At 36.1% G+C, this 20,759-nt stretch overlaps 1 long non-coding RNA gene across 1 annotated transcript; it reads left to right on the top strand.

Moving 5' to 3' along the window:
- Positions 1-9,277: 9,277 nt before the first annotated feature.
- LOC141623657 (uncharacterized) lies at positions 9,278-18,093 on the top strand. Its single transcript, XR_012533500.1, has 4 exons — positions 9,278-9,565; positions 12,544-12,619; positions 16,227-16,618; positions 17,813-18,093. It is a non-coding gene; the product is annotated as an uncharacterized LOC141623657 (long non-coding RNA).
- Positions 18,094-20,759: the final 2,666 nt, after the last annotated feature.

Genomic DNA, 20,759 nt, shown 5'->3' with positions numbered 1-20,759 from the left:
CCAAACTAGCCAAGACAAAGTGTATGATCGCCTCAACATGATCGAGGGCCGAATTGTTGCTGTAGAAACTAGGTTGCCTCCTGCAGAAAGTGAAGTGCCTAATGATTTTGTGAATGATAATCCTCCACCTTTTGTGGGAGCACAAGAAGTAACCCTCCCGTAGGTTTGACTGAAGCTGAAAAATGACTCCAATATTTGGAGGAACAATTGATGTACCTCAAAGGGGATGATATCTATAGGGAAAACAATCGCAAGTATGAGGCCGTGAGTTCCAAATTGCCAACCAACTTCAACATGACGGATATTTCGAAATTTAAGGAGCATGAAAACCCTTTGAACCATATCCGTGCTTTCAAGGATTACATGTCTATCAAAGGCTTTAAACCCGAGATGTTCTTAAGGATCTTTCCTTCATATCTTGATACCATCCCGAAGCAATGGTTCTATTCCCTAGAACACAAGAAGATCGGCACTTGGGATGACGCCGCAATTGAGTTCGCTAAACAATATGCGGATAATGCTGAGATCCAAGTCAATATGTGCACTTTAGAGGTTCTTACCCAAAATGAGAAAGAAGGTTTCACCAACTTCCTAAGTAGGTGGAGGAAAACTAGTACCCAACTTGTCGAGCGTCCAGATGAAGCTACCCTCGTGGAAAAATTCGTGGACAACTTGAAGCCTATTTATGCAAATCATTTGAGGTACCAAAACATTAAAACCTTCGAGGACTTAACTATACTAGGGACAAGGATCGATGTTGAACCAAATAGCTTATATGTTTATGTTTTGATGATGTCAAGGTGCTTTATATTTTATATACTTGTTGCGCGTAATCGTTTGTCTAAGTGATTTAGAATCAACGTATCTAATACAAGCAACAAAGGAGATTGTGATGAAAGTATAAAATGTTCAAGCCTCTATTCAAGATCAAACGATATGAAGATTCATTCAAGATTTATGTGAAGACGTAGTCCGTCTAAAGATTAATCAAGCTTGGATGATGACGTAGCCTATACTCGAAGATCTCCCTGAAGATTAGAATAGTATACGTGATTATCTCGTAATGATAACCAAGAATGAGTTTCTTGAATTGGTAAAGTTATAGCTTTTCAACTATAACATTACTAGTAAAAGAGCTCAATGTTATAGCTCTCCTACTATAACATTGAGATGCTGAGTTTATTATACACGACTTATAATGTTTCAAAATTGTTTTGAAAATTGTTTAAAATTTATTTTAAATGTTTTGATAAAAGTATTTATATAATAAAGCCCGGTTTAGTGCGGAGTTCGGTTTTATGTTGAAGGTTGACTAGTAGTTGTTTTGGACCAACTTATGAGTTGGACCTTGCTACTAATTAGGGTTTCAACAAAGCCTCTCTTAAAACCTAAATTCTAACCCATATATTGAGCTAGGGTTTGCACGAGTCACGAGGCTTATGAGCCGTGACATCTCGTGTTACCTAGGGTATATTTGGTAAAGATTTTATTCCATAATAATATCTTTATATATCTTATATATCTTGCTTAATATATTTGTTTATGATAAAAGATATTCTTGTCTTAGGAAATCTTATCATATCTTAGAATTTATAGTAAAGATAATATTTTAATAGATTATATTCTATCTTTTGGAATATTCTTTATTATCTTTTAAGGCTTTTAGGAAAGAAATAATAGAAGATATGATTTGATAACATATCTGCTATATTCGGCTATTAGGGTTTGTGTAAACCGAGTTGCCCTACTCTTTCCTTCCTATAAATACTTTACTCTTTACAACATCTAAAATAGAGACCTTAAGCATGAAAATCGATTTTATTTGTACAAAGCAAACCGTGTGTTTTCAAGCAGAAAAACCGTTTTGTTATTTTTTGAAAGGTCGTGTGTTTTAAACTCGTATACTTGTTCTTATTGTTATCGTTATAAGATAATAGTGCTTAGTTGATTTCTTTCTCATTCATTAACGCGAATTATTAGAAGAATCATTAGTGCTTTCTTATTAGCGTAAGTTAGACACTCGAGTATTTAACGGTACTCATTGAGTTACAGCTAGAGTTAGTTGTATGAGTTGGGTTAGTAAATTTGTAATCCGTAGAAAGGTACTAAATTTATTAATCGAGAATAGTGGACGTAGGTTTCGACTTGTGTAACTGAATCACTTCAAAAACCGTGCGTCTCCTCGTTCTTTCGTTCGTTTGTCTATTTCGTTTTACATTCACTAGTTGATTAGTTAAAGTTTAATCAATAAACTTTAAATAATCAATTACATACACATAATCGAAAAAGCTTTCAAAAGTTTTAAATCCTCAATTCACCCCCCCCCCTCTCTTGAGTATTTTGGATCAATAGACTCTTTAATTGGTATCAGAGCCTCGTGCTCTTGATTGTCTAACCGCAAAGAGATTGATTTATCTTGTGTTTCATTTATCTTATCGTTTTATATTCCGCTGCCTATCACGTGATAAATGGATTCCAAATATCTCAAGTGTCCCGTCTTTGATGGGAAGAATTATGGATTGTGGAAAAACATGATGACTCACTATGTGAAAGGTCACGATTGGGAGTGCTGGAGGATTATCCAAAATGGACCGCACAAAATTCTTGTGGCATTCGAGGAAGGCATACCTATGAAAAGAAAGAAGAGGACTATGTCGAGGCCGACTACAAGAAGGTCGAAAAGAACTCCAAAGCAATAAGTCTCCTGCAAACCGGAATGACTTCCACAGAGTTTGATCGGTTTTCTTCATGCTCTACGGTCAAGGAAATATGGGATGGGCTTGAACTAGCTTATGAAGGTACTTCCATTGTTAGGAAGCACCGAATAGATTTGCTTATGCAAAAATATGAGCTATTCATTATGGGGCCTAATGAGTCCTTAGATAGTATGTCCGCAAGGTTTTCAAGCATCATAAACGAACTCAAAAACCTAGGTAGGAAATTCAGTATTGAGGACATTGCTAGAAAGGTTCTTAGGAGCCTGACTAAGAAGTGGCGTGCTAAAGTCACTGCAATGGAGGAATCAAAACCTATCCTATCAAGAACTCATCGGTGCTCTCATGGCCCATGCAATTACTCTTAACAAAGATGACGCTGAACCAAGTCGTAATAAAAGTATGGCCTTAACGAGCGAAGAAGTTGACTCTGAACTAGAGGATGAAACTGTTCTGTTTGCACGCCGTTTCAAAAATAAGATATTTCGAAACAAACAAACAAAATCATCCTACAACAACAACAACAACAAGTCATCCAATAAAAAGGTTACTGAATCAAAGTCGTCCTTAGCAAATAGAGGTTGCTTCAAGTGTGGAGAATCTGGTCATATGATCAAGGATTGTCCAACATGGGAGAAGATCAAGGACAAGACAAAACGCGAGAAGACAAAGAGAGAATTTAAACAAGTGATGATGGCTTCGTGTTGGGGAGACCTTGACTCAAAAGATGATGATGAATCTGAAGACAACGAAGTAGCAAACCTTTGTCTCAGCAGCGTTAGTCTTGATCTAATCTCCGACAGCGACGATGAAAGCACAAACTCACACTCAAATCATTGCTTTCTTGGAGAATCAGATGAAGATGATGATGAATAGGTGAGTTATTTTGAGCTTAAAAAATGCGTTAAGAAATTGTCTGAAAGTGCTTTAATTGAATTCTTTTAACAATCTCTTGATAAGTGTCACGAACAGGACTTGGAATTAAAAGATCTAAAGGAACAGATTCTCGAAATTGCAGAATAGAATTACACTCTGAAGGCTAAGGCTCAGAAGTTAAAGTCTAAGGTTATAGCTGAGAAAGCAACAACGTTAGACTCTACTATGGCTGAAAAGAAGGAATTAGAGTCTAAAGTTATAGCTAATGAAGCTATAACTTCCGACCGAAAGCTTAACATCAAGCACTTTCAAGCCAAAGTTTAGCTAATGAAGCTATTGACGTGACTCATATTTGAGCACATTTAGTCCCCTAATTGAGCCTATTTTGCATACTATTATAACATTCCATAGCCATTTTATCCGTCAAATGCCTTCTATTTTGCTTTCCTAGTGCATTTCGTATGTTTTGTAGGAAAGAAGATAATAAGGCGGAAATTCCCGTCTTTCTTGCATATTTGGAAGCTTATTGATGATATTAGATGGACTAGTATGAACAGGAGACAAGAATGATGACCAAGGATTTAGGAATAAAGAGTATATAGAAGGATCATAGGGTTAAAAGTAAGAATGACGAGAGGGAAGGCATTACAAGAAGAAATTGCTCGAAACCCAAACTAAGAGTTGCTCCTTTGGCTCTGAAAGTATACTATATGGAACGGCATCGAAAAAACAAGTGTTCTAGACTTTTGAAACACTCCAATAGGAGTCCGGATGAGAAAATGACGTCCGTTTTACAATCCGAGGTCAAACAAAGAAGTTGTCCCGAGACCCAATCCGCTCGTCCCGAGACCCAATCCGCTCGTCTGCTACAAGAATCCGCTCGTCCCCCCCTCAAATCCGCTCATCTTCCCTTATTTTTATCCGAGCGTCCGGTGCTTGAATCCGCTTGTCCTCTGCTCCAACAATCCGAGCGTCCCGACCCCTTGGCCGCTCGGATTCCGTTACAGCAACTTTCGTTTTCTTCTTTCTCCATGAAGATGCGCATATTTCTGAAAGACTAGCAAAAAGGAGACTAGCATATTTCTTTGAGAGGAGCATTTCCCTACTCAACAATTAGCATTATTAATTACTATTTTACCCTTGCTTAACCTAATGAATCCCTACTATAAATACCCCATTTGTAATAATCAAAGGATCAAGTTTTGAGAGTAGGGGGCTTCCACATTAGAAATTTCTCTTAGATTAGATTAGTAATAGATTAGAATAGATTAATCTTTAATCTTTCCACAAAATTCACATTAATCACTCCTTAATTATTGTTCAAGTTTGTTACTTTTGGGTAATTGAAGATTATTGGGTTATTATTGGAGGATTGACAACCCTTCATCAATCAATCAAGTTTCTTCTATTATTCTTTGCTTTATTATTATTGGAATCTTAAGTTTGGTATAATTCTTTTACCCTTTACTCTTTATTGTTTATTTCCTCATTCTCTTATCATGTTTACACTTGTTGTGATGATTGTCACCATTAATGACATGTTCTCCATGATAATGAGTGACTAGTTACTAAACTAGGATTAGTGGGTAATTAGGGAAAACAAACATGGGATTAATCATGCTTAATCTAATATGTTTTCATAACTAAATTGCTTGCTTGTTGTGATGTCAACTTTATGCACATGTTATGTTTAATGAAATGCTAAGCCTATGAATCCTTGCAATTACAATCATCTCTTATCTACTCAACTTGACTTGTAAGATATAAACCAACTCGAGTCTTATTAGACCATGCATAGAAGTTAAATAGAAGGAAAGTAAGTCGACTTGTAGGTGTTGTACAATCTAATCGATTCGGCTCCGGGACCCAACTCTTCCTATGAACCGTAAGACATAAACCAACTCGGTTCCTTTACAACATTAATTGCTTGCAACTTTGTAAACATGTTTGTATGATCAACACCATGAATCCCCTATGACCCCATGACATCCTAGTGCTTTTAGTCAATTGTTTACATCTCGTAATTCATTGTTTGCTTTACTTTATTGCTTGTATTAGTCTAGGACACAACTACAAACCCAAACAAATTGTGACACTAGCATAAATTGAGATAGATAGACTTAGAACCCAAAGCACGCCGTCCCATGGATCGACCTCGACTTACCGCTAACTAGTTGTTTGTTGAGTATTATAAATGTGTTTGATTGGATGTGACCCGACGACATCACCCACATCAAAATGGCGCCGTTGCCGGGGACGGTGTTATGTGATTAAGTTCTTACTTGTTTGTCTATTTTAATTGTGCTTTAACCTTGAGGAACTTGTTCCTCAAGGTTCGTTTTACCGTTTTTTTGTAGTTTCCTTGTTTGTAGTTGTGTCTTTATCTTGGCTATAATGATGACCCAAGACTTGACATGTGGAGTATGTGGTGGATCTTTTGAGTATGACTATGGGTACGGGGAGTTTGAGGAGCAAGTCAACACAAACCTACCTTACTACTCATACAATGAAAATACTAACTACTAACCCAACTTTTCCCACCAAAATACCCACATCCATTATCCACAACAACCACCTACCCAAAACTCACTTTACAATCAATTCCAAATGCCACAATATGAGCACTTTCACACATACCCACAACAAGAAGATGAACCCATTCAAACTGTGATTCTCCAAATGATGGGAGATCAACAAAACTTCTTCAAACAAATGCTAGAGGAAAGCCAAAAGAGGGACAATGTTCTTCAAAGCATTGTTACCCATGGTGAGGAGTTGGAAATTCAAATTGCCCAAATGAAAGAAGCCCAAGTAACTACTCCTCACCATTCCTTAGACATTGATCATGAATGCGAGTTTGAAGGAGTTACCTTTGATGAGAAGTGGGAAGAGCCAATCTTTTTGAGCTCTTGTGAGTATGAAAGTGTGGTATTTGATGTAGAAGATATGAGGTTGAGTAAGCCAAGTACTCTTAGCCTTTGTGAGTATGAGGGTGTGTCATTTGATGTGAACATTGAGGTGTTGGAGGAAGAATTATTGAGGAAGAATGAAGCCCCTATCTATGATTCGTATGAAGATAGCGATGATGACAAGCCTAAGGAAGGAGCTTATGCGGAATATGTGTCTTACAAGGACCTTTGGAATAGGGAAGAAAAATGGACTTGTGATATCACCTTGCTTGAGGAGCCTATCCTTGGGAAGTTTGAAGTATGCTTCCATGAGGAAGATGAATGTCTCTTTCCTATTGACCATGAAAACCTCTTCACACCCACTATGGAACCTATATTGTTGGAGATGATGTGGAAGACCTTCTCCAAAAGGTCAAAACATCATATAAAGGGTACTTGGTGGAAAAGCTCAAGAACAAACTTGCAAATGAACGTGCTTGTGGAGATTTGGCATCCACAATTTCAACTCCTAAGGTATCCGATCATCAATGTTATGAGAATTCTCCTTCTACTTTAGAAGAATTGACAAATCAAAGTGCTATCATCATCACCGGACTTAGAGGAGAAGGTGGTAAGTGGAAGTCTCCGGATGAAAATGAGCCATAATTCATTCCTCGTGTTGATAAGAATCATGGGCTTGTTGGTTTGAAGCATTGAAAAGACTCAAGTGCCAAGGGCAAGGTGAAGAAGAGAATAAGTGACAAGCTCCTTTGGCCAAGCTTCATCTTGAATTGGAACAAACCTTATTTATGCTTATGCTCAAGCCTTTGACCGGTTATTGAGAGCATTAAGCAACATGGACAAGATCAATAACCATGGCAACAAGGAATGAGTTTGGTGGAGTCCTACCTCAAACCACCATTTGTAAAATACCCTTTCCCTTGACCTTGCATATACATTTAGCTTGCATTTGTATTTTATTTCATATTGCATTTACATTAGTTAGTTCATATAGTATAGTTGCATTGTATATATCTCACATGATTCATGTAGATAGTTGCATATAGACTAGAATTCATGCATAGTCACTAATGACCAATCCTATTCTTTTCTACACTAGAAATAGTGTTTAAATCGGTTTGGGGAGGTTTGATCATAGGTGACCATAGTTTACTAGAAATCATGCATCATATAATATAGTTTAGATTGCATTCATTTGTTATATATGTCATATAGAATTGCATTTATTTAGAGCATGCATTCATTCATATCATATCATTGCATTTGTACTTTATTTCAAAAAAATCAAAAATTCAAAAACATGTATTTCCTTTTTATTCCTACTCCTACATGTACATTGAGGACAATGTCCAAAATAAAGTGGGGGATGGGAATTTATATTCCAAAAATACATAAAAATTGAAAAATTTCGAAAAAACTCAAAAATATGTCTTTTAATTTCATAAAAACAAAACCCATAAAAATTTAAAAATTAAAAAAATCCAAAAACATGTTCATTTCCTTTTTAGTGTAGTCTTGTATATATTGTTTGTATATATTGTGTTTGTTCATCCTTGTTCACATTTATTGACTACGCCACATCCGAGACATGAGGATATTGAAGACCGCATGGTATGATCTTTCCAATCTCCTTTTTCCTCTTTATGTTAATGACTATGTGGCTTTATTTTGATTGATGCGGTATAAACAATGTGATTATAGGATTGCATTTAGTTTATTTGGCATACTAGTTGGTAGAAGCATATGCATTAGGATGTATATATGTTAGTTGCATCATGGCATGTAGTTGCATGTTAGAAAATTTTTGTGAAACCATCTACTTGGGAAGCTTGACAAGTGTATATAGGCCCTAGTAGATGCTTTTTCTTCTTAAGACTTTGCTTGTTAGAATACTTGTAAAACACCCTAGGATGTGTCATGCTAGTATCCTTTGACCCATGGATTAAGGCCCAGTCAAGAGTACCTTGTGGTGTGATAACTCCTTGGCTACCGTTTATTCCAAGGTGACCCTTGAAGCCATGCAACCATCATTCATCCATGTTCTACCATATTTTGTCATCAAAGGGAATGGACACAAAAAGAAATTGTTCAAAAATTTGAGTTCAAGAAATGAAAAGAAAAGAAAAGAAAAAGTTTGCAAAATGCATCAAAAGAAAAGAGGAGTAACAAAAATAAAAACTCCTATGCTTCAAATATAAGGCACCCTCACTACATATGGGGTGACTTTGAAAATGTTCAAAAGAAAAAAAAAAGTTGAAAGTTGTCAAGTATTGAAATGCCAAAAATCAAAAGAAATGGCAAAAAGAAAGTGTTCTCAAATGTCAAATGCCACAAGAAATTGGGAGGAAAAACAACAACAAAAGCAAGCTCCCAAACGAAACTCAAATACTATCGATCCCTTTATCCATCGTATCCATTTTTGTGCATGGTAGAGAGGGGACGACCCTTTTTCTTGTCTAGGCAAGAAGGGGAATTCCGCGATCCTCCAGTGTTTCTAACACCATAGGAAGTCTACTCTTGACGAAAGCATTTAACGATTGAGGACAAAGGTACCCTAGCTTGACACAACTTGGAGGTGATTTATTGGTATCCTTCTAGGCTTAGTAGTTTGAAGAAATTGCATCTATGAAGGAGTCACTACAACAAATCCCTTGCATTCCCGACGCTTCATGGTCGACACTTTTAAAGGCGTCGACCCATTTCCCTCCTCATAAATCATTTTAGTAATTTAATAATAATTTTTAATTAAAAAAAACGCAAACTCAGCTAGAATATTTCATTCTCGCGCTTGCTTCTTAGCTTGTATACCGCCATTCACCTTATTACCCTACAATTATTTTTCCCCTAAACCGCCTAAATCCTAATTCATCTCCTCAATTTTTCCCCCAAAAAATTCATTTCAAACCCTAATTCAATTGCAAACCTACTATTCTCCCCCAATTTTCGTAATCAATTAATTAATCAAATTCAGTTACTATTCGGTTGTCATATATTCTTCATATCTCGCAATTGCTAATCAGACTGAATCGGGATTCTCATTGATGATCATCGTCATCAGCTGAATAGGTACGTAATGAATCAATTTATTATTGCTTTCAATTGTTGTTTTATCGTCATCGCAGGTCTTTGTGTATTGCTCATCCTTGTTGTCAGGTTATCATATATTACGGGGTTTATCAATTTGTATTCTTTGGAATATGAGATGCCTACTAATTTAGGGGATTTTTGATAAGCAAAGTAGCAAACTGTCCCCTGCCTAGTAACATATTTTGTGAACAGGTTTTAGTTTGGGCTTATGAAAATTTCTTTCATGGAGGAATTCTCCAAAGTTACTAGTGTTTATTAGTAGGGTTATCTTACAATTTGGGAAGTTTGCACTTGGACGTGCGAGTGGAAAAAATGGTGGGGAAATATGGATTTATGAGAGTATTCCCTTATCCTTGTTTTCTTTGTGTACTTTTCATCGTTGTTTCATATTAAGAACGATGATATCGAACACGGTTAGTCGGGTTTATAATTGAAAATCAGATTACGATATTATATTCTTCGAGTACCATAGAGAAGCCCTAGTTGACGTTTACTACTTCACCCAAATACCCATATTCATCAGATATGAAAAATTACTTACTTTTTCATGGAGCTTTATTGTTGAATGTTTGAGTATTTTTCTCTTCTGTTGAGAGCCTTATGAATTATAGCATTCAAAGTGCATAAGGATAGTCTTTATTATAGGGTTGGTTAGCATTTTATCAGTTTGCGCCTTTGTCAATAAGAAATCATTTATTTTAGAGGAGGTGAAATTGGTTTTGTTTCTTTTTTTTTGTTAGTTGCAACACTGCTTGAAATGAATGTGTACCTGTACGTATGGTGCTAGTTCTGATGTGGTGAAGTTATGGGATTGTTTTTTTTATACAAGATCGTTAATTGGGGAATAAGTTGTCTGGCTATAGCTAAGACTTAAGTGAACTCCTTCAATACATAAGTTGGTTATGTCGAGACTACTGCCTAATGTTTCTAGGGTGTCTGGAAAGTCTTGTTGAGGAATAAGGATGCAGGAGTCTTGTTGCATCCTTCTGCCTCGATATAGGCAGCTCCATAAGTGAGCAGTGTACATGAATTAGTTAACCAACCCTATAACAAAACTAAACTATGACTACTGGAAGAAAATCCCAATTAAGAAATTTACTTGTACTGAGTATTAAAGCTGCTACAGCTTCATAGATGCATTTGGTTAATATTGAAACAAATCATCACTTGTACATTGAACTATACTTAAGACACAAATAAAAATAAGAATCACTTGCTTTTCATGTAATGGAGGCTTCTCACTAGCGTACTGATACACCAAAAGTCAATGAAAGCAATAACTTTTTAACATATTCTAATCATACACTCTAATTGTATTTGACCCTCACTACTGAAAATCCGTGATAATATTTCTAAATTTATCATACTCAAGCATGTTATATCAAAAATTAAAGAACCTAAGCTAACTTATTTTAAACACAACATCTTCAAATCTTAACACATTATTCATATAACTCACTTCCCAATATTTTCTACATGCCCAGGTATAAAACTATCAATTTTTTTTTTTATCAAATAGTAGAAGAGAATTACTTTACCTTAATCTAATTTATGCCAAAAAAATAACATTTTGTTTATCATATTTTGTAAGTAATATGGTGAGGGGATTGAATAGGAGGTGAAGTTTGAAGGAGTTGCTGGGTTTTTCTAGAAAAAGAAGGGAAATGGTAAAAGGAAAGGGTGAGATATGCATATAGTAGTGGGTTTGAAATCACGCGCCATGATTTTTGGTGTATATGTCGCTAACTCTTAAGTTTTTTTACCAATTTGTCATGTATCAAAGTTTTTTTACCAATTTGTCATCCACCTCTTATTTTTTTAACTAATCTGGTTATTTGGCCGCCTCTAATCTAGCAACCAGTGACATTGTTTTGACACAAATTTTGAATGAAAATTAATTCTTGAAGAGATGATAAGGAAGCCAAGTGTCCTCCATGATCTGTACAGTAAATCTTTTCATCATCCCATGGTTTGCGTTTTTGTATATACTGGAAACATTTAGTGTTGTTTACACCGAGAATCGAATTAGATTAGCAAAGTCCTACAAAGACAACAAATATAGGGCAGGTTACGCGACCTGAATTGAATACAAGTAATATGCATTTTGATATGCTGGATGGTTGTTTGGATAAGGGTATTCAGAAGACGAATTGAGAGTATTGATTATGATGCCCTAACCCATGTGTTGGGTATGTAGTCGGTGTCTCATTATACTATAATTTATTATGTACAAGATCATTAATCCAGTTGAGCCCTGAAAATGAATTGCCATCATTCTCACTTATAGTTGGGCATGCGTAATGAGCTCATAATTGATAGATACTGGTATGAATATGAGCGATAACATGGTATATAAAATGAATGAAGACGTGTTTGAATTGAACCTGGCGTATTTGAAGCGTTGAGACTCGAAATCCGTTGAATTATTACAGATTAACGGGTCATACAACATGTCCATTTTCTAATTCATTCTTTTATGGGCACTGCATTTGAATATCCTGAATTGTTGTGTTGAACTTTTATTGATTTGCTTGGTTTTGGGCAGTTAAGAATTTAAACATAGTACTTTTGTTGAATAGAAGTTATTCTTTGTGTCTGCAAACATCAAGAATGAATGGTGCATCCTTTTTTGTAACATGTGAGTAAGGGCTCTAAATATTCTTAATTCTGTTTGTTTGAGATTTATTTTGTTCCCTAGTGCGGTGTGACAGATATGTTCTGATTTATTTAGAAAATACAAGGCATACTTTCTACTTTAGCCTGTATTCTACATTTGTACCTACCACATGTATTATCAGGTCTGTGACCGAGTATTAAATTACCGAATATGGAGCCTGTTACTTGTTCAAAATATTGATTTAGTGTCATATTTGTTCATAAAAATCTTATGTCACTAATTATATCGTTAATTCTTTATATTGTAATATTAATTTATCAGTTGTTGTCTTGAATTTCAGGACGGGATCCGGATATTTGGAATTTGGACCAAAATTTGGACAGCGACGCTACTTTGATATTTTTTTATATTATTAGGTATTGTAAAATCCTATTTTACTTTTCAGTTATTATTAATGGTTATTTAACACAAATACTCCAAACTATAGATGGGCTGCCCATAATACTTCAAACTACAATTTAACTCAAAATAAACCCAACTTTAGGTACCCTCTTCTCAAAATAGACTTACTCATTTTCTTACCTGTATTAACAGGTTAAAATTAACGTGCCGCTTACATGGATTCGATGTGGCACATACATGGCTTTTTACACTGATTACCTCATATTTCATCCCCTACCAATTAACCCCCATTTGCCTAAGCACAAGATCAGATGACTTCAAAAATTATTAAGCGCCTCTAATTGATTCAAAACAGGTGAATGTACACCAATTTCTTTAACTTCCTTTTCCCATTAATAAGCTAAACTCTAGAGTTAGTCCTTGACCTTCCACAAACAGTATAACTTCAACGTCAGATTTCCGTTACTTTCTTTGTCTTCGAAAAGCCGACATCAGAGGACCTTAAAGAGGAGTTGCTTCGCTTCTTCTGATTGCGCAACAAATCACCACCAGGTGGTACCACACCCTTACTTCCCTTTTTCAAACAATCCTCACTTCAATTCCCTTTACTCCTTCATTATAGATATCATGCTCAAGATTTGCTCTTTTTTTTCGTTTTTAGATAACAATCCGAACAACATCAAGGACGAAGTACGGAGTGTTAAGAATTATGATTAGTTAATAATAGTTTTAATAGGAGTATTAGTAATCTTATTATTAAAAAAATTCTAAATTGATAATGACTGGTTAATCAGGTAGCAGGTCACCCGAGTCCATTTTAAGAAGAGGGTACCCACAGTTGGGTTTATTCCGAGTTAAAATGTACTTTGGAGTATTATGAGTAGGCCCCCTAAAGTTTGGAGTATTTATGTTTAATAATCCTATTATTAAAATCCCTTGTTACTTTGACATCACGTAATAATTTCGTTCTCGTGTTTGTGCTTATATGTTTTGATGTGCTGAGATTTATGAGTATTCAATCTTTATGATGTGTAGTCATGGATACTAGCTGGATTACCTTGCCAAATGACCACCCCGCTTACATAAATGGATGTAGGAAGTTTATTGAGTTAGCAAAAGAAAGTCTTGTAGAAGGGAAAACAAAATGCCCATGTAAGAGTTGTAAGTTACGTTATTACTTCACACTGGGTGAAATAGAGGGACATATTTTGTTCAAAGGGTTTTACCAGAAGTATACAGATTGGTTTTGGCATGGTAAAAGGGATGTTCTTGATCATTTGCATGGAGAAAGTAGGGAAGAACCCTTAGTAGGTCGTGATGATATGAAAGGTTTACTTAATGCAGTTTATAGGACTAACAATCCTAACCATTCTAAAGATTTTGACGATGATAATACTTCTGCTGGCTCGGTAGAAATAGATGGAACAGAAGCTGAATTTGATGATGTGTCTATGGGGTTTAGTTCTTCTAGTGAGTCCGATAATGAGTTTGAGCACGAGCACGCATACGATGCTAGGACTGATGACTATTCTAACAACTCCCATAACCTCAACAATAAAGAAGACACTAACTATAAAAGATTGTTCGAAGCTGCAAACAAGGAACTTTACGAAGGCTGTCAATCTTTCTCAAAGCTCTCATTCCTTTTACACTTATACCATATTAAATGCATGTTTCATTGGTCTAATGAGTCATTTAATAAGTTACTTGAACTTATACTTCAAGCTTTTCCTCAAGTAACAGAGTTTCCATCAACCTTTTATGAGGGTAAGAAGATAATAAATGATTTAGGACTTGGGTATGAAAAGATTCACGCTTGCCCATCCAATTGCATGCTATTTTGGGGAGATAACAATGACAAAGAGGAGTGTGATGCTTGTCACGCATCAAGATGGAAAACAGTCATAGGTGAAAAAGGTAAAGGTCTAGCTAAGAAGGGTGAAGCAGCTAAGGTTATGAGGTATTTTCCCCTCATTCCTAGATTAGAGAGGATCTACGCGTCCTCTAAAACAGCAGAAGATATGAGATGGCATCATAAAGATCGTGTAAAAGATGGAAAACTTAGACATCCAGCAGACGCTTTAGCGTGGGAACAATTTGATTCTCGGTATCCTCTATTTGCCTCTGATCCTCGAAGTGTTAGGTTAGCCTTAGCTAGTGACGGGTTTAACCCATATCGTTTGATGAATACCACTTATAGCACATGGCCAGTTATTTTGATTCCTTATAACTTGCCACCATGGTTGTGCATGAAACCTTCTTCATTTATTTTGTCTTGTATTATTCCTGGAAAATCCAGTCCAGGAATTGACATTGATGTGTATCTGCAACCTTTAATTTCTGAGTTGAAGTTGTTATGGAGCGGTGTTAACGCATTTGACGCCTTTGAGGGTAAAACTTTCAAACTCCGAGCAGCATTGCATAGTACTATTAACGATTTTCCGGCATATGCTATGTTATCTGGATGGAGTACTTCTGGTTATGATGCTTGTCCACGTTGTACCCATTCAACTAATTCCGGAAGATTTGGTGGTAAGATTTGCTATGTGGGGCATAGGAATTGGTTGGATCTAGATCATCACTATCGTTCTGAAGCCAATTTGTTTGATGGAACGATAGCGTATGGCTGCGCCCCAAAATCTATAAGTGGTTCTGATGTCTTAAGACAACAAGAAAAGATTGAATATGCGTATGGGAAGACTACAAAGCGATTGAAAAGACCAAATAGAGCAAGGGAAGTTGGTGTCTCAACTAACATTGTTAATGATAGCAATTGTGAAGATAATAATCATAATTTGTGGAATAAGAAGAGTATATTTTTTGAGTTGCCCTATTGGGAACACAACCCACTAAGACATAATTTAGATGTTATGCACATTGAGAAAAATGTGTGTGATAATATATTGGGTACACTTTTAGATATGGATAAGAGTAGAGACGATGTGAATGCAAGAATAGGTCTAAAGAAGTTGGGCATAAAGGAACATCTTTGGCTCCAAGAGCGAACATCTTTAGATATGGATAAGAGTAGAGACGATGTGATATTTTTTATGACTTGATACCGTACTTTAGGTACCATCTTCTCAAAATAAACTGGGTAACCTACTAACCTGATACCTGATTAACAGGTCATTTCCCTTTTCAATTTATTATTTTTTCCATCATTGTCACTTACTTCCTTCGTCTTCATCCCCTACCTTAAACTCTATTCCTTCCCTACTTAATTTAAAATTAACTTGACTGACTTTTCAACACCATCTTCATCTTACTTGCCTTTTTCAATTTAATTTTTTTATAGCTCATTAACCCAGTTCAATACTTCCTTCATCTTCATCTTAAACATCATCAAACGCCTTCTTTAAACGCCACATCATCTTTAACCTATGATAACAGTTTAAATTTTGGACGCGGCTATTTTAGAAAGAGATTATCAATTGTACGGTTTTTGTGTGTCGTTCAATTACAGTGGAGTTTTCTGTATCAAACCATGTATCAAACCAGGTTTGAGCTAAGCCGTGCCTTCATTTCTTTGTTTTTGTATCTTTTGATTTTATGATTCAGCACAAAGTAAAAGAAGCTTGTTTTTTTTTATTATTCATTTAACTACATGTGTTTTGGCAGATGGGTTTGGTGTGAAAGGAAGTGATGGAGAAGATATTCCTAAACGCCCTTTAGGCTATGGGTATGGAGAAGATATTCCTAAACGCCCTTTAGGCTATGGGTTTGGTGTGAAAGGAAGTGATGTATTTGGGGTCCACGGTATCTTAAGGAAAGAGGCTTTTAAATTGGGAGATAGTAGTTCTTTAGCTTTGCAGAATATGGAAAAGATACAAAACAGGGAAAAGATGCAAAATATGGAAAAAGCTATTGTAAATTTAACTAAGGACAAAAAAGAGCTACAAACCAAGTTGAATGAGACCAATATCATCTTGTCTAAAATCTTAGAAGGTATGAGTTCTGGAATGCCGTCGCCCGAGATAGCTCAACTTGCAAAATCAACCTTGAACTCCCAGGTATTTTTATGTTCTCTTTAATAAGATGCTTCGTATGTTGGAATTCATTCATATTACTTGTGTGGATGCTCTCTTGTTTCTACGATTAGAAGTGTAAAAATAATACCGTAGATTCTGCTCCCGAGGAAATGGTAAGTTAATTTAAGTGGAGCCGTTGAAGTATATGTCGTAGGCTTCCGCTATGTAGAACATGTGCTGAACCATTAAATGTATAGTTATTTATAGTGCATGGTGGTATGAGAAACGGATTGTCTACGGTTGACGGGGAAATGTACTTCTTGGTGCGTCGTGACCCGACCAGGTAAAGAAAATAGGCTTTACTGGGTAGGTAGGACACGGGTAGTATGTGACTATTGTGGAGTTCGGCTGAGCTGGGTACAGTAGCACGAGGCTTTTATTATCTTCTTGCGTCCATGGATGTCGTTGCTTCTTGTTAATAATGGGAATGTTTTGATGTAATTAATTGCTAAACATAATATAGTTAAATAGGTAAGTGGTGGCATGACGGTAAAGAGTAATAACCATGGTGTGCATCATAATATGAGAGATTGTGAGGTGTTATGAGTAATTATGCAAGGGGTAATGGAATGAAGACGGATGGAGCATGTAGTAGTACTAAAATTTAGATATCCATGTTCCACCTCATGTTTTAGTTAATATTTGGTAATGTTAATTCAAACAATGATTTCTGCATCTTGAAATGTGGTGGTAATGAATAACTTAAATCTTTAGTATTGTTTGAGGAGTTGTTAATCGGTATGACAGGGCAATTTTATCAGGCTAGTTGTTCCACTTCTGATCGTATGATTGATCTTTTGCATTTTAACACTGATAGCAAACATAGCTGGTGGACAATGTTATTATGAATAATTTGTACACGCTCCGAGTCAACCGTAAAAGTCGGGTTATTGGCTGGTTTATGGTATTTCCTGTCAGTTAAATGATTTTAGCTAGTGAGTACTAATAGTGCACTAAGAGTTGTGAATTATGAATAACTCATCAATATGTGATATTATTCATCATGCATGTTTTGTTAGAATAACTCTTGCTTGAACACTCTTTCCGTTCATGGAGTTTTAATTTTGTCCGAAAAACGCACTTTGAATTAGACTGTAACTGTGAGAAGTAACATTGGGTGTTTAAGAAGGATGATAGTGTATTTTTAATTATTGATGTATTGTTTTCTGATTTCAGGGTATGTAGGGAATATAAGGTAGATGCTCTACTTTTGGCCGTGCATCTAGATGAAAGGAGCAATTTCCGAATTCACTTTTAGAGCAGATCAAGATGGTCACACCTTTTGGCTAGGATTTAATCTTTTTGGGAACTTTTTTTTTTACGTGGACATTAGTAGCGATATTTTTTTTTTCTATTGTAGTTTGGATGAATTAATTACGATACTTCAAACGAAGGGTTAATGTAACAATTTAATTTGATCATGCAATTTTATGTTATTCAATATTATTGTTTTGAATATATTATGGACAAATTATTGTTCTCTATAAATTTCTTATGATTTCATCGTCTAGTGCTGATGACAAGCAAAACAATAGCAGCGGACACCTTCGTGTCTGGTAGTGACAAGCAAAAATAACAGCACTGAAAATCATTAGAGACGAAAAAAAGCGTCGAAATGTTTCTTAATTATCGACGCAAAAAGGTGTAGAAGAGCTCGACACTAAAAAGCGTCGCTAATCGTGACACCTTAAGGCGACGCAAGGGTTGACAGAAAAAAGCGTCGAAAATTCCTGACGCTGAAAATGATGACGCTTTAGCAAAGCGTCGAGATATAATTTGGCGACGCTGTTAAACGTCGCTAATATCCTTAAAAAGCGTCGAAAAGTGGCGGGATTTGTTGTAGTGAGTGTGTACCCTTGAATTGCTTCCCTTGTAGATAATTTCCGTCACTTAGATGAGGAAAGTGGCTATTCTTTTGTAGATGCATCCATTACTTGATTTTGTGTGCTTTAATGATTGGATGTGTCGCCATTTTGGCAAGACCCACCTTACCTTGCAAGAAGGCATCCTACCTCATGGTTGTCTTGTTGTGAGTTGAAGGGGCGGAGTGAGACCCGCTAATTGCCTCACATCGGCTATATTAGTTTGAATAAGGGTCCTAGTTTTTGTCACCTCTTTACTCGGGACGAGTAAAGGTTCGGTTTGGGGATATTTGATGTGACGCATATTTGCGCACATTTAGTCCCCTAATTGAGCCTATTTTGCATACTATTATAACATTCCATAGCCATTTTATCTGTCAAATGCTTTCTATTTTGCTTTCCTAGTGCATTTCGTATGTTTTGTAGGAAAGAAGATAATAGGGCGGAAATTCCCGTCTTTCTAGCATATTTGGAAGCTTATTGATGATATTAGATGGACTAGTATGAAGAGGAGGCAAGAATGATGACCAAGGATGTAGGAATAAAGAGTATATAGAAGGATCATAGGGTTAAAAGTAAGAATGACGAGAGGGAAGGCATTACAAGAAGAAATTGCTCGAAACCCAAACTAAGAGTTACTCCTTTGGCTCTGAAAGTATGCTAAGTGGAACGGCGTCGAAAAAAAAAGTGATCTAGGCTTTTGAAACACTCCAATAGGAGTCCGGATGAGAAAATGACGTCCGTTTTACAATCCGAGGTCAAACAAAGAAGCTGTCCGCCAATCCGCTCGTCCCGAGACCCAATCCGCTCGTCTGCTACAGGAATCCGCTCGTCCCCCCCTCAAATCCACTCGTCTTCCCTTCTTTTTATCCGAGCGTCCCGTGCTTGAATCCGCTCGTCCTCTACTCCAACAATCCGAGCGTCCCGACCCCTTGGCCGCTCGGATTCCCTTACAGCAACTTTCGTTTTCTTCTTTCTCCATGAAAGATGCGCATATTTTTGAAAGACTAGCAAAAAGGAGACTAGCATATTTCTTTGAGAGGAGCATTTCCCTACTTAATAATTAGCATTGTTAATTACTATTTTACCCTTGCTTAACCTAATGAATCCCTACTATAAATACCCCATTTGTAATAATCAAAGGACCCAGTTTTGAGAGTAGGGGGCTTCCACATTAGAAATTTCTCTTAGATTAGATTAGGAATAGATTAGAATAGATTACTCTTTTATCTTTCCACAAAATTCACGTTAATCTCTCCTTAATTATTGTTCAAGTTTGTTACTTTTGGGTAATTGAAGATTATTGGGTTATTATTGGAGGATTGACAACCCTTCATCAATCAATCAAGTTTCTTCTATTATTATTTGCTTTATTATTATTGGAATCTTAAGTTTGGTATAATTCTTTTACCCTTTACTCTTTATTGTTTATTTCCTCATTCTCTTATCATGTTTACACTTGTTGTGATGATTGACACCATTAATGACATGTTCTCCATGATAATGAGTGAGTAGATACTAAACTAGGATTAGTGGATAATTAGGGGAAACAAACATGGGATTAATCATGCTTAATCTAATATGTTTTCATAATTAAATTGCTTGCTTGTTTTGATGTCAACTTTATGCAGATGTTATGTTTGATGAAATGCTAAGCCTATGAATCCTTGCATTTACAATCATCTCTTATCTACTCAACTTGACTTGTAAGATATAAACCAACTCGAGTCTTGTTAGACCATGCATAGAAGTTGAATAGGAGGAAAGTAAGTCGACTTGTAGGTGTTGTACAATCTAATCGATTCGGCTCCGAGACCCAACTCTTCCTATGAACCGTAAGACATAAACCAACTCGGTTCCTTTACAACATTAATTGCTTGCAACTTTGTAAACATGTTTGTATGATCAACACCATGAATCCCCTATGACCCCATGACAGCCTAGTGCTTTTAGTCAATTGTTTACATCTCTTAGTTCATTGTTTGCTTTACTTTATTGCTTGCATTAGTCTAGGACACAACTACAAACCCAAACAAATTGTGACACTAGCATAAATTGAGATAGATAGACTTAGAACCCAAAGCACACCATCCCATGGATCGACCTCGACTTACCGTTAACTAGTTGTTTGTTGAGTATTATAAATGTGTTTGATTGGATGTGACCCGACGACATCACCCACATAAGCTATAACTTTAGAACTTAGAAAAGCCAAAGAACTTTTGGAAGCTAAGGTCACATATGATGAAGCAGTGATCTTA

The sequence above is a fragment of the Silene latifolia genome, chromosome X (genome assembly GCF_048544455.1).
Source record: "Silene latifolia isolate original U9 population chromosome X, ASM4854445v1, whole genome shotgun sequence".
In the NCBI taxonomy this organism is placed as follows: Eukaryota; Viridiplantae; Streptophyta; class Magnoliopsida; order Caryophyllales; family Caryophyllaceae; genus Silene; species Silene latifolia.
Note: the sequence above shows the minus strand (reverse complement) of the source record. Positions and strands in the feature narration are given on the sequence as shown.